This window comes from Myotis nattereri (assembly GCF_964212035.1).
Source record: "Myotis nattereri genome assembly, chromosome: 10".
Lineage (NCBI taxonomy): Eukaryota > Metazoa > Chordata > Mammalia > Chiroptera > Vespertilionidae > Myotis > Myotis nattereri.
The window spans coordinates 40564713-40577922 of NC_138085.1; the positions used below are offsets into that span (position 1 = coordinate 40564713).

The 13210-nt window shown below is 35.3% G+C and overlaps 1 protein-coding gene across 1 annotated transcript in view; it reads left to right on the forward strand.

Moving 5' to 3' along the window:
• The window catches only part of EXOC6B (exocyst complex component 6B), a 530863-nt gene that overhangs the window by 157528 nt on the left and 360125 nt on the right, over positions 1 to 13210 (forward strand). The window lies entirely within an intron of this gene.

Below are 13210 nucleotides of genomic sequence, written 5' to 3' on the forward strand. Positions count from 1 at the left end.
TCCCCCCCTTCCTTCTTTCTTTTAAAGATTGACTTTTCCCACTACTGTTGTTCATTAGGTATAATCACTGGGTTTTGCTTTCTTATTTGGGGGAGGAAAATTGAAATTTAACATATACCAACATTCTCATACCTAGCAATGTATGGTTTTGTTTTATAGAACTTTGGAAAAGTAGTAAATGTTCTCATTTATAAAATTCCTAAGTTTCAAACTAGAGATTATGGATATTTAGGAAGAGATTTTCAGAGGCATTTAATTCATACCCCCTGCCAGAGGCAGCTCAAGTCAGAACTTGATCATTGTGCCATAATTATATTTTGTCTTCAAGTAGAATGGAAACATATTTCTTTTTTTTTTTTTTTAAATATATTCTATTGATTTTTTACAGAGAGGAAGGGAGAGAGACAGAGAGCTAGAAACATCGATGAGAGAGAAACATCGATCAGCCGCCTCCTGCACATCTCCTACTGGGGATGTGCCCGCAACCCAGGTACATGCCCTTGACCGGAATCGAACCTGGGACCTTTCAGTCCGCAGGCCGACGCTCTACCCACTGAGCCAAACCGGTTTCGGCGAAACATATTTCTTTCAGGATTAATAAGTTCAGGCATTCCAATTACAAACTGTTATGTAATGCCCACTAAATAAGACATTATTGTGTCATCTTCTACTGACCAGGTAGTTGTACTTAGAACAGTTGTATCCTTAGAGGTTTTCCTTTCAAGTGACTTTTCAAAGGTCAACTAAATTTATATCAGTTCAGGTGCAGCTACTTCACCTCAGTCTTAATTTCCTGCATCTTATTTGGTTGTTCACTCATAGATAAAGGTGGAGGATAATACAGTGGAGGCAGTGTTGAATCATGGATTAGAACTACAGGCTTTGTGGTCAGACTACCTGAATTTTAAATCTGGGCTCTATTAGTTCTTAACTGTGAGGCTTTGGGCAAGGAATTTAGCTTCTACGATACACAGTTTCAGGTAATAGATCTAACTTAAAGGGTAGTTGAATATTTAAAGCAGATAATGCATAGCTAGTGCTTAGTATATAATTCATGATAAATAGTCACATTCACTAAAAATTGGCTGTTGTTTTTGTTATTATTTACTTACTTTATCATTGGTTTTATTCAGTGAATACTTGGGTAATACTAGTCTTTTGAGCCTAATTTAATTCTGAAACGTAAGGATTCTGGATTTTATTTTTTAGCATATGTATAAGATTTTCAGGAGAGATGAAATAGACTTCTAAATTATTTTGTTTCCATTTTTAAAGGAAATATATTTTATTGATTTCAGAGAGGAAGGGAGAGGAAGAAAATCATTGATTTGCTGTCTCCTGCACGCCCCCTACTGGAGATCAAGCCTGCAACCCAGGCATGTGCCTTGACCAGGAATTGAACCATGACCTCCTGGTTCATAGGTCAACGCTCAACCAGGGAGCCATACCAGCTGGTTTGGTTATTAGTTCCATTTTTTAAACTCTTCTATCCATTCTCCAAATATCTTACATCAGGTGTAAAGGGCCAGAGAGTAAATACAGGTAATAAATCTTTTAGGCTTTGGGGCCACATATAGTGTCTACTACACCCCCCACCCCCGCCCCCACAACTGTTTATAGATTCACAGAAAGTTGCAAAGATAATACAGAGAGGTCTCATATACCCTTCACACACTTTCCTCAATGGTTACATTTTAAGTAATTATAGTGCAGTGTTAAAATCAGGAAATTTACAATGATTAAATGTGTGTGCATAGTTCTGTTATCACGGGTATATTCCTGTAACTACCACCTCAATCCGCAGTCAAGACACAGAACTATTCCATCAACCACAAAGAATTCCCTCATGCTGCCCCTTTATAGTCACACCCACCTCCTCATCTCAACATCCCTAATCCCTGACTGATCTGTTTCTATTCTTGTCATCTTGAGAATGTTATATTAATAGAATCATGCAATATATGTGACTTTTTGTGATTGGCTTCTTTCACTTGTTCTTGAGATATATTGTTTTATATTACGATGTACACAGTTATTGCATGTACATTTTTGAGGAGTTGGTCCATTTTATCTAAATTGTCAAATTTGTGTTTGTAGAGTCGTTTGTAGTTTCCCCTTATTACTCTTTTCATGCCTGTATAATCTGTGGTGCTATTTTCTCTCTCTCTTTTTTTATTGTCAGCTTGTTAGAAGTTTCCAATTTCATTGATATTTTCAAAGAACTGTTTTGTTTCATTGATTTCTCTGTATAATTTTCCTGTTTTCAACTTAATTGAGTTGTGCTTTTATCCTTAGTATTTTCTTCCTTCTGCTTATTTTGGGCTTATTTTACCTTTCTTTTTCTAGTTTCTTGAAGTGCGAGTTTAGAATATTGATTTGAGATTTCCCCCCTCTTATCTAGTATATACAATCAGTGCTATAAACTTCCACACTGCTTTCACTGTGTCCCACACATTTTGATGTGATTTATTTACATTTTCATTCAGTTCAATCTATTTTTAAATTTCCTTTGAGAATTTCTACTGAGGCATGCATTGTTTAGAAGTGTTTTACTTAGATTCCAAGTGTGTGGGAGATTCATTATTTTCAGAGATTACATCCTATGGTTTTAATTCTTTTAAATTTGTTGACATGTGTTTTATGGCCCATGTTATGGTCTATCTTGGTATATGTTTGTGGATACTTGAAAAAAAATGGGTATTCTGTTATTGTGAGTAGTAGTCTATATATGTCAATTAGGTCTTGTTGGTTAATAGTATGTTGAGTTCTTCTACATCTTTTTTGATTTTCTGTGTACTTTTCCCATCAGTTGTTGAATCTTCAGATATAACTGAATTTGGCTATTTCTCCTTTGCGTTCTATCACATGGTTTACGTTGACACTTTGCAGGGGTTCCTTGTTACTCCTGGCCAGGATTAAAGTCCTTGCTCCTAATTCTGCATTTTCTGACAGCATCCTTATAGTTGAGGGGTGGGAGTAGAGCATTTCATTATAGCTCCCAGTGGGTGTAAATCTCAGTTCCTCATAGGCCTTTGATGAGGTGGTGGTGGGTGGGGCCTCAGGTTTTTCCCTGTGGTATTTGGCTAGAGTAGAGTAGTTACTTTGTAAAATATTTCTGTCTTGGTAGACAGTCCCTTTCCTGGTCCTTTGGCTAGAGACAGGGAATTTTTATATCTTCTTTTGTCTGCTTTCATTGGCTTTTCCAGGTTGCTGGCTGCCTCAGTAGCCAGTGTGGCATATGTGAGTCAAAGTACAACCCAAGTAACTCACTATCATGTCATTTGTTGGTTGGATCCTGAGGTTCCTATATGATATATCACCTTCTCGCCTCTTCTTAGATTCTTTATTTAGAGCTTTTATCTCTGACCGGTTTGGCTCAGTGGATAGAGCATCAGCCTGCGGACTCAAGGGTCCCAGGTTTGATTCCAGTCAAGGGCATGTACCTTGGATCCGGGCATATCCCCTGTGCAGGAGGCAGATGATCAATGTTTCTCTCTCATCCATATTTCTAACTTTCTATCCCTCTCCCTTCCTCTCTGTAAAAAATCAATAAAATATATTTAAAAAAATATTTAGAGCTTTTAGCTATAGGTAGCAGAAAGAGTAGGAAAAAAGTACATCTATCTTTCAGGAAGTGGAGATATGTTTTTTGTTTCGTTTCATTAGTTTTTTTTTACTAAGGCTTTATTTTTTTAGGGTAGTTTTAGGTTGACAGCAAAGAAGGTAATGAGATTTCTCTATATAACCTCCCACCACACACGCATAGCTATTGCCATTGTCAGTATTCCTCCACCAAAGTGGTACATTTGTTGCAATTAATGAATATACATTAACATGTCATAGTCACCCAGAGTCCATAGTTTACCATTATAGTTCACTCATTTGATCCCATAGTTTATATTATGGTTTACTCTTGGTATTTTACATTTAATGGCTTTGGACAAATCTATAATGACTTGTATCTGTCATTATAGTATTACACAGAGTATTTTCACTACTCTGGAACTCCTCTGTGTTTTGCTTATTTACTACCCATGCTCAGCCCTTGGCAACCACTGGTCTTTTTACTTTCCCCATTGTTTTGCTTTTTGCAGAATGTCATATTTTTGTAATCATAAAATAAGTAGTCTTTTCACATTTATTGTAATACCAGTTTAGTGGTGACAAACTCATTTAGCTTGTTATTATCTGAGAAGCTCTATATTTCTCCTTCATTTTAAGTGATAGCCTTGCTGGGTAAAGTAGTCTTAGTTGTAAGATCTTTCTTTTCATTACTTTGAATATTTAATGCAGTCCCTTCTGACTTGAAATGTTTCTGTTAAGAAACCAGCTGACAGTCTCTGGGAGCTATTTTGTAGGTAACTGTCTTTCTCTTGCAGCTTTTAAGATTCCCTCTTTATCTTTAACTTTTGCCATTTTAATTATGATGTGTCTTGGTGTGGGCCTCTCTGGGTTTACCTGGTTTGGGAATCTGTGCTTTCTGGATTTGTATGTCTTTTCCCTCATCAGGTTAAGGAAATTAAAAAAAAAAAAAATATATATATATATATATATATATATATATTTATTTATTATTGATTTCAGAGAGGAGGGGGGAGGGATAGAGTAATAGAAACATCAATGATAAGAATCATTGATCGGCTGTCTTGTCCACATCCCATACTGGGGTCGAGCCTGCAACTCAGGCATGTGCCCTGACCGGGAATCGAACCATGACATCCTGGTTCATAGGTTGATGCTCAACCACTGAGCCATGTCGGCCATGCAGATTAGGAAAATTATTGGTCATTATTTTTTCAAATAGGTTCTCGATTACTTGTTCTCTTATCTTTCTGGTACCCCTATGATGTGGATGTTGCTGTGCTTCATGGTGTCCCAAAGGTCCCTTTATCCTTATTTTGAAAACTTATATTTTGCCCTAGCCAGTTTGCACAGTGGATAGAGGATCCCAGGTTTGATTCCGGGTTGTGGGCTTGATCCTCAGTGGGGAGCATGCAGGAGGCAGTTGATCAATGATTCTTTCTCATCATTGATGTTTCCATCTCTCCTTCACCTTTCCTCTCTGAAATCAACAAACGAACAAAACAAAACAAAATTATTTTTCTTTTTGCTGCTCTGATTGGTTGTATTCTGCTACCTTGTCTTCCAAATCCTTGATTCAGTCCTTTGCTTTATCCAACCTATTGCTTAATCCTTCTAGTGTATTCTTCATTTCAGATATTGTTTTCTTCATTGCTGATTGGTTCTTTTTTCATTTTTATTTTATTTATTTATTTTTTTAAAATATATTTTTTATTGTTGATAGTGTTACAGATTAATTGGTTCCTTTTTTATGGGTTCTTGGTCCTTTATCATTCTGTGAACATCCTTATAATCATTACTTTGAACTGTATAACTGATAAATTGCTTTGAACTTTATAACTGATAAATTGCTTACCTCCATTTTATTTAGCTATTTTTTCTGGAGATTTCTCCTGTTCTTTCACCTGGGGTCTCTTGATTTGTCTCTTCATTTTGGCTGCGTCGTTGTGTCTGTTTCTATGTTTTAGGTAGCTCTTCTATTCTAGTTTTCTTGGGGTCCAGTGGTAAAGTCTCCTTGATCACTTGAGCTGGGGTGCTCCAGGAGTGTCCCTTGTGTAGGTTATGTGTATGTTATTAATCTCATCCTGAGTCTTCTCTTGGTAGCTGAGTATTCTGCAGAGACTGGCTTTTTATTTTTTAAACCTGCCAGCTCTTTTTCTGTCTTTGGACTTTCATACCATACTTACCTCTATTATCTCCTTATATATTTTCTATTTGTCCTTTAGATTTCATCTAAAATATCATCATATAAAATGGGCCTTTCTTGACCCTTAGCAATCTAAGTTAGATCCCATACACTGCTTCATAACACAGTCAACGTTTCTTTTATAGTACTTATGACAGTATCTTATTAGAGATTTATAAGCATGATTATTTGTTTAACATTTGTTTTTATTTTTACAAAATTGTAATTCTTAATGGAGCAGACCCTATGTTTTATTAAACAGCTTACACTGGCCTAGAATAATATTTCAGTATTTAACGTAATAGTTGATATTTCCGTTTTAGTAAGGGGAAGTTGAAACTTCCATTGGAGTCATCCCTAAGATATTATTCTAAGTGTTTTACCTATGTTTGTTAATTTAATATTCATAGAAATCTGTAAGGCAAATATTGTTATTCCTTTTTATAGGTGAGGGTGCTGAAGTTGTAAGAGCTAAAGTAATTTAAGGTTGGAGAGTTAGAAAGGACCAGAGTCAGCAGGTAGCCTGAATCCAGACTAATTTCGTTTTGATTACACTGCTGGTTCTCACTGAAGCTTCAGAATCTTGATGGTGATAGGGCGTGATGAAGTGATATTAAAATAACAACAACAATAAAGACAAACACTTACGATCCTACTAGCTCCTTTCCCAGTTCAGGGGCAAGAAAACAGGCTGCTAGGAATGTGCTTTTATGTTTAGAACTCCTGTACCTCCACCTGCTGGCAGAGAGAATATTTTTTGTTAAGGGGCATAATATTTGGTCAGAGGGACAAATTTTGTGTTTAATAATTTGCTATTGAATTAATATAAATATACTGAAGAGGGTACAGTTTATTCCAGCTGGTCAGTTTAAAGAAGTTTGTTCACATCTCATTTCCTTCACTGGGATTGCAGGGTGGAAATTAAGAAGCTGGTGTCTAAGATTTACTTCCTGGGGGACAATTAGTGTGGTCTCTTATTAGGTGTAACGTTAGTTACAAAGAAGTAGAAGGCAAACTAAATAGAAAATAAAAGACTACCATTGTTAAATTTTTGCTTATTTTTTTCTAGAAAATTTGTCTCTATGGCTATACTTTTTAAGATACATTTTTAATTATATTGTATGTGCAACCTGTATTATTTTACACATTTACTTATGCAGTACGTATTTTCATGCTATATATTCCATGTGAATGTCACTTTTAACAAATGTTTTGTATTAATCTAGAGATTTATTATGCTATATATTAATCAATTATTTTTATAAAATGATGGATATTTAGATTATTCCCAGTTTTAATAAGTATTAAAACACCAATTATGTGCTGATAGCTTTTTCCATATTAAGATTATCTCTTTAAGATTGATTATGAGAAATGGAATTATTGCATTGAAGAATATAAATACCTTTAAGGCTCTTGCTACACATTAAAATTTTTTTTTACCAAATTTAATTTTTACATTTTACTGATACTTTCAAAGAGTTTCTGTTTCATTGTACTTTTGCCAGTGTATGTATTATTATTTTCTTCAGTCTTTTAAAATTTAATAGGCCTTGCTTTACTCTATCTCTAATCACTAGTAAGACTAAACATTTTAACATGTGTTTATCCACTATGAATTATGTTTATTTCCCTTGTTCATTCTTCTATTTTTTAAAATATGTTTTTATTGATTTTTAGAGAGAGAAAAATATGGCTGTGAGAGAGACAAATCTGTGGGTTGCTCCTGCATGTGCCCCACTGGGGGGTTCGAACCCACACCCTGGGCATGTGCCCTAACCTGGAATTGAACCAGTGACTTTTCAGTGCACGGTGGCCAGGGCAATTTTCGTCTTCTCTTTTAAAGCATCGATATGTATCTACTCCTATATATTATCTTTTCTATTCTTTTTTTTATTAGTTGTTTTTATGTTTGTTTGTATTTTAAAATATAGTTTGAGTGTTTTATTCCTTTTTAATTTAACTCTTTGGATATTTGGAATTTTGGGGGGAATGTGTGTATACTGTGATGTAAAAATCTAAATTGCTTTTCAAGTTGGCATCCATATTTATTGGCTAATCCTTGTATTCTGTCATTAATTTGACTCCTGCATATGCCCATGTACTTGTGCTTTGTCTTTCACAGGTTTGATGTGAGAGTTAAACATTAATAGGGGTCCTATTTAATAGTAAAATGGAATTATTTAAGTTACAGTGTTTTTACACTTAGATATACAAATAAGTACATCTGTGAATATACACACATGCATTAGACGTATCAGGGCATGGTAGCTATGCCACATTGCCTGTTCATGTTGTGATATATTTTTCTTTATAAATAAAGATTAATTCTTTAGGATGTTCTGATTGGTGGTGGTAATGCAAAGTCATGATGAATGTGCTGTTATGTAGTATGCTATGTTAGGACATCACTTTGGGATTATTTAGTTGAGTTTGGTGATTTGATATGGTGCCAGTGTTTCTCCTTTAGGATTAACTACTGTAGCATTATTACTGAGATTGCTGCTTCCTCCTGAGATTTGCACCTGAGCATTAGAATTTTTTTCCAGTGCAAAAAGACAATTAATATGCTTTAGGATTGCCATTTCTCCTACTGTAATTGTTTAATTAGCTAGCTTGGGAGTACTTTTCTCTCTTCTTTAGCTTGAGAGGTAATCCTATATTTCTTAACTTTGGCCAGCTCTATTGCTTTCAAAAATGTAAAAAGTTTTATTTTGTTTTCTGTTAGAAAAATATATACACATTTATTGTACAATACAGAAGAGTATATGTAGGAGTTTGATAATCCCAGAAAGAGATTCCAGAAGTCACAAAAGGAGGGTAGGGGGAAGAGGTCATGGACATGTGTAGGACTAGGTCATATTGGGATAGATATTGCGTATTTAGTTAACTCCATGAACTAAGCAGATATGTAAGTCAGCATAGTGAGAACTGTGCAGATCTAAGAGGGTTAGCTACTATTCAGTTCTAGCTGATTATTTCCATGGAGCTCAGTGTTTCTAGACATTGATTCCCCTCTCCCCAATAGGTATTGGAAACCTAGATTTTTGTGTGAATTCTCCTAATTTCAAAATATTGGTAGGTGACACATTTGTGATTTCTCACTTAGTAGGTTTAAAGAACATGTGGGGATGACAGTCTGAAGGATAGTGGTGATTAAAGACAGTTATACTTGCCTGGCTAGCGTGGCTCAGTAGTTGAGCATAGGTCCATGAACCAGGAAGTTATGGTTCAATACCTGGTCAGGGCACAAGCCCAGGTTTTGGGCTCAATCCTCAGTGGGCATGTAGGTGGCAACCAATAAATGATTGTCTCTCATCATTGATGTTTCCATTTCTCTCTCCTTCTCTCTTCTCTCTGAAATTAATAAACACATTTTTTTTTTTAAAAAAGAGAGAGTTATATTTCAATCACTAAGTTAAATGGATGTGAGGCAAGACAGAATTAGTACCTAGGAAATGATGGTGGCTAATCAGATATCTTCCTCTGTTCGTGAATATTTCTTTCTGCATTTGTTGTCTCTTTGAGGCCTGGCCTGATGTAATGCTACCCATAGCTAATGTTGCTTCCAAAGGCTTGCAATCTGGTGAGCATTAAAGACAAGCAAAGAAGAAACTATAATAAAGTGCAGTGAGTGATATAACAGAGGAACTATAGCGCGTTTCTGAATTTCAGAAGAGGGATATCTAATCCAGATTTGGATGATCGAGGAATGCCTCCCTTAATAAGTGGTGTGTTGACTGGAACAAAGGAGTCAGATCAAGGTGGGATGATGGGTGGGCATGTTGTGGGTAGAGAACAAAGTTTACAAAGGACTGAAGGCTAGAGAAGGTGGTGCATCTAGGAGTTGTAGAGTAATTCACTTCTTGTAACTTGTTGTCATTTTTAACATTGTTTTATATCATTGATATCTTAGTTACTGTTTATCCAAGGGAAAGAAATAAGAATTGAGTAAAAAGACCAATAAATAGATAACTGGTTGAACATAAAGTGCAGTGATAAATAAATCTTTGCGAATAGAGTATTATTGCTATTGCTGCTGTTGTAGAGGGTCCTTTGTGTTGAGTATTGGCTCTTTTATCAGAATAAAGGTATTAAGGATATGCTTATTATATTACTGATTAGCAGCTAATGAATAGGATGAATGCCAGAATCAAGATTCTGAAAGCTCTTTATAGGGTGATGAATCCAGCTTCATCTAGTTGAAATTTTATCTTGAATACATGGCATTGCTCTTAAATCTAAAACAACTGATGTCAGTACAGGATGGGAAAAGTTTATAAGCAATATGTGTGTGTTTAGAGGCAATGCAGTGTGGTCATTTACAAAAGCAAAGGCTACATGAATAGTTTAACATGGGATGAGGGTAATGGCAGTCCCATCCTGTTCTGTTTGGAATTCACCTGGAATGTTACATATTGCTTTTGGAGACACACTTTAATAGGATGTAAGTGAAGCAGAACATCTTCAGGGGAAAGGAAATAGAATGGCTATCTAGCAAATCACCATTGCATATGATGAGTGGTTGAAGGGCTAAAAGATATTTTAAACCTAGAAAACAGAATTTTGGGGGGCTATTGCTGTAGCTTTATATTTTTAAATGATTAAATATGGAAAGTTGATATGAATTGTAATTTTTTGGCACCAAGAGAGTAGCATTATAGCAGATGGATAGAAGCTTTGGGGTTGGGGAAAGATTAGGGTGACAGAAGAAAGCAAAGTGATGGGAAGTGTCATTCCATTATATATATGTAACTTTATATGCGTTATCTCATATAATCCTTAATACCCAATGCATCACGTATTAATTTAAAAATAATTTTCTATAAAAACATTAACTTTTTATAATATAAAATATTTTTTAAAATTTGCTAATTCCATGCTTGCTTAAAACTGCTTTTAAAAGTCAATCCTCCACTATGGATGGCTTCCACATCTTGTTTTACAAAAAAACTAAGAACAACAAATGCATCTACAAGAATTCACATATAACAAACATACAACAAAAATGAGAAACAAAGGAACCTCAACCTACACTTTTGTGTTTCTTGTGAATGGATTTTCCAACGTTGTCATTTTCGGAATACCAGCAACTAAAGCACCACATACACACTGTATCAAATTTTCTCTAAAAAACAATAGATTGTAAGGACTTTGCAAGTGCACATGCTTCCAAGGTTGCCGAAATATGCAAGGCAATTGAGTAACAACCAGCACTTTTCATTAACTATTCATGTAAGAGCTTTTGTTAGTAATTTTATTGATTTTTAAAATAATATAATATTTTCTTCTTGAAGCTAACTATATCCAATAGCCTTTCCACCTCAGAAATGATTTCTGTGGAGGGAACACTGGTTGCATGAGAGTGTACAGCATAGTTTGTTAAATTACAAAGGTTCTGCTCCGTGAGTGGCAAGTTATTATACAATTGTGCAGGGTTCTCTGATGTGGCACTAGTAAAGGGAGCCCTGCTGAAATGGAGAGTGTTTTTAATATGTACATTTGTAGGGTCTTAGAGTCAATTAGAGAAGGAATTTGATTTGTAGTTTGCCCTGACTTTCAGTAACCTGAGAAGCAGAGATGAAGAAAGGAACAATTTTGGATACAGAACAGCTAAAGAAAAACAATAAGACACTGATTTTCCATTCTGCTTACTAAAAGCCTGTGCATGAATTCCGCCCTCACTGCCTATCTCCATAACAGCTCAGATACAGTCTCTCCTTACTCAACTACAAAACATGATATTCCTCTGATACTGCTTTCTTCTTTAAATCTTCAACTTTCTGCAATAGAACACTCAATCATCCCCATTATATAGCAATTAACATTGTTTCTGAATACTGTCTATCCAATAAGGCACAGATCAGAATCATCTTAATTAAGATCATTGGCCAGCAGAGATCAAACTTTAGCCCACAGCACAAAGTTTTTACACCTTAGAAAGCTAAAACATATTTAAAAATAATATAAAAGCAAAAAGGGGGTTTTCTCCCATTTAAGTAGATAATGGGATACTGGGGAGGGAAAAAGCTCCTCCTCATACTTAGCAATGGTTAATAGTATGTGTAAAGTATGGTACCAGTTAGATGCCAAAAATTATTAAAAGGTCATGATATTGTCTTTAATATCATAACAGTCTACATGAGAAGACAAAACTATAAATATATTAAGAAACCAAAATAGTAGTATATAAGTAGCAAACATTATAGGAATGTATAGTAAAGATTATCAGAACAGGAAGCAATCACTCTTGATGAACTGGCCAAGGAAAGCTAAAAAAGAATCCACAGAACTCACAATTTGAAGGGACTCTCAAATCATCTTTTAAAAAATTAACCTATTTAAATATTGACTAGTCTACAGTCAGATACCCCTAAAAACTGGGAATTTATATCTTTGGAAGAGGCTAAGTCATAAATTATTCCTCAATTTAGATTTGGGAGCTATTATGGTAGCTATTTATTATTTTTAGGTGAACCCTAAGTATCATTAGGAGTCCTTGGTATCCTCTGTTTGATAACAATTTAGTGTTTATTCTCTTCCTCTTTTTTCCTATTTATTACATTTATTAGGGTGACTCTGGTTAACAAAATTATACAGGTTTCCCAGGTGCACAATTCTATAAGATATCATCTGTACACTGTATTGTGGGTTCATCAATACACCCAAGTCAAATGTCTGTCCGTCACCATTTATCCCCCCATACCCTCTTCCACCTCCCTCTACTCCTTCACCACACTGTTGTCCATGGCCATGATTTTTTTCCTCTCTCTTTCCCCCGCTCAATCCCTCTATCTTTGCCCCAGCCAGCTCCCCCATTCTCTTTTGATGAATCCAATCAGATGAATGCTCAAGAGCCAATATTGTTGAATGTGAATTCATCTACAAGAATGATAGATGGTTTTATATTTTGTTATGTATTATTTTTTTAAGTACAAAAAAACACGTGTTTTGAATTTTTTTCCCCCCTAGATTTATTGAGGTGTTCTGGGAAATGTGGAAAAGTATAGCTTTAAATTACTTAATTTATACAGTAGTCCTGATATTGGAAAGGAAGGGCTACTATTAAATTCTGAAGATGAATTCAGAAGGGAGGGCTGAGTTAGTAGAAACTTAGAAGGATGGCCAGAACATACAAGTTTAGCTTCTTTGAAACCATGAAGCAGTTATAATTTTATAAAAACCACAGTAAATTCAATTGACAACCATTATTCAGTGTAAATAATGACCACATGTGAATTGGAGGTGAGGTTATTCCTGAAGTTAGTTTAGTAATGGATCAGCTGTGATGGTCTTGTAGCAATGGAAGGAGAACAGGAATACCTTCTGATGTTTCTACAATCCAGTAAAGACCAACAATCCCAGGAAAATGCATGACATTTGGGACTTTGAATAAGAGTGTAGGAATTTGGAGATAATTGGTATGGCGTGGAGCCTTTCTTG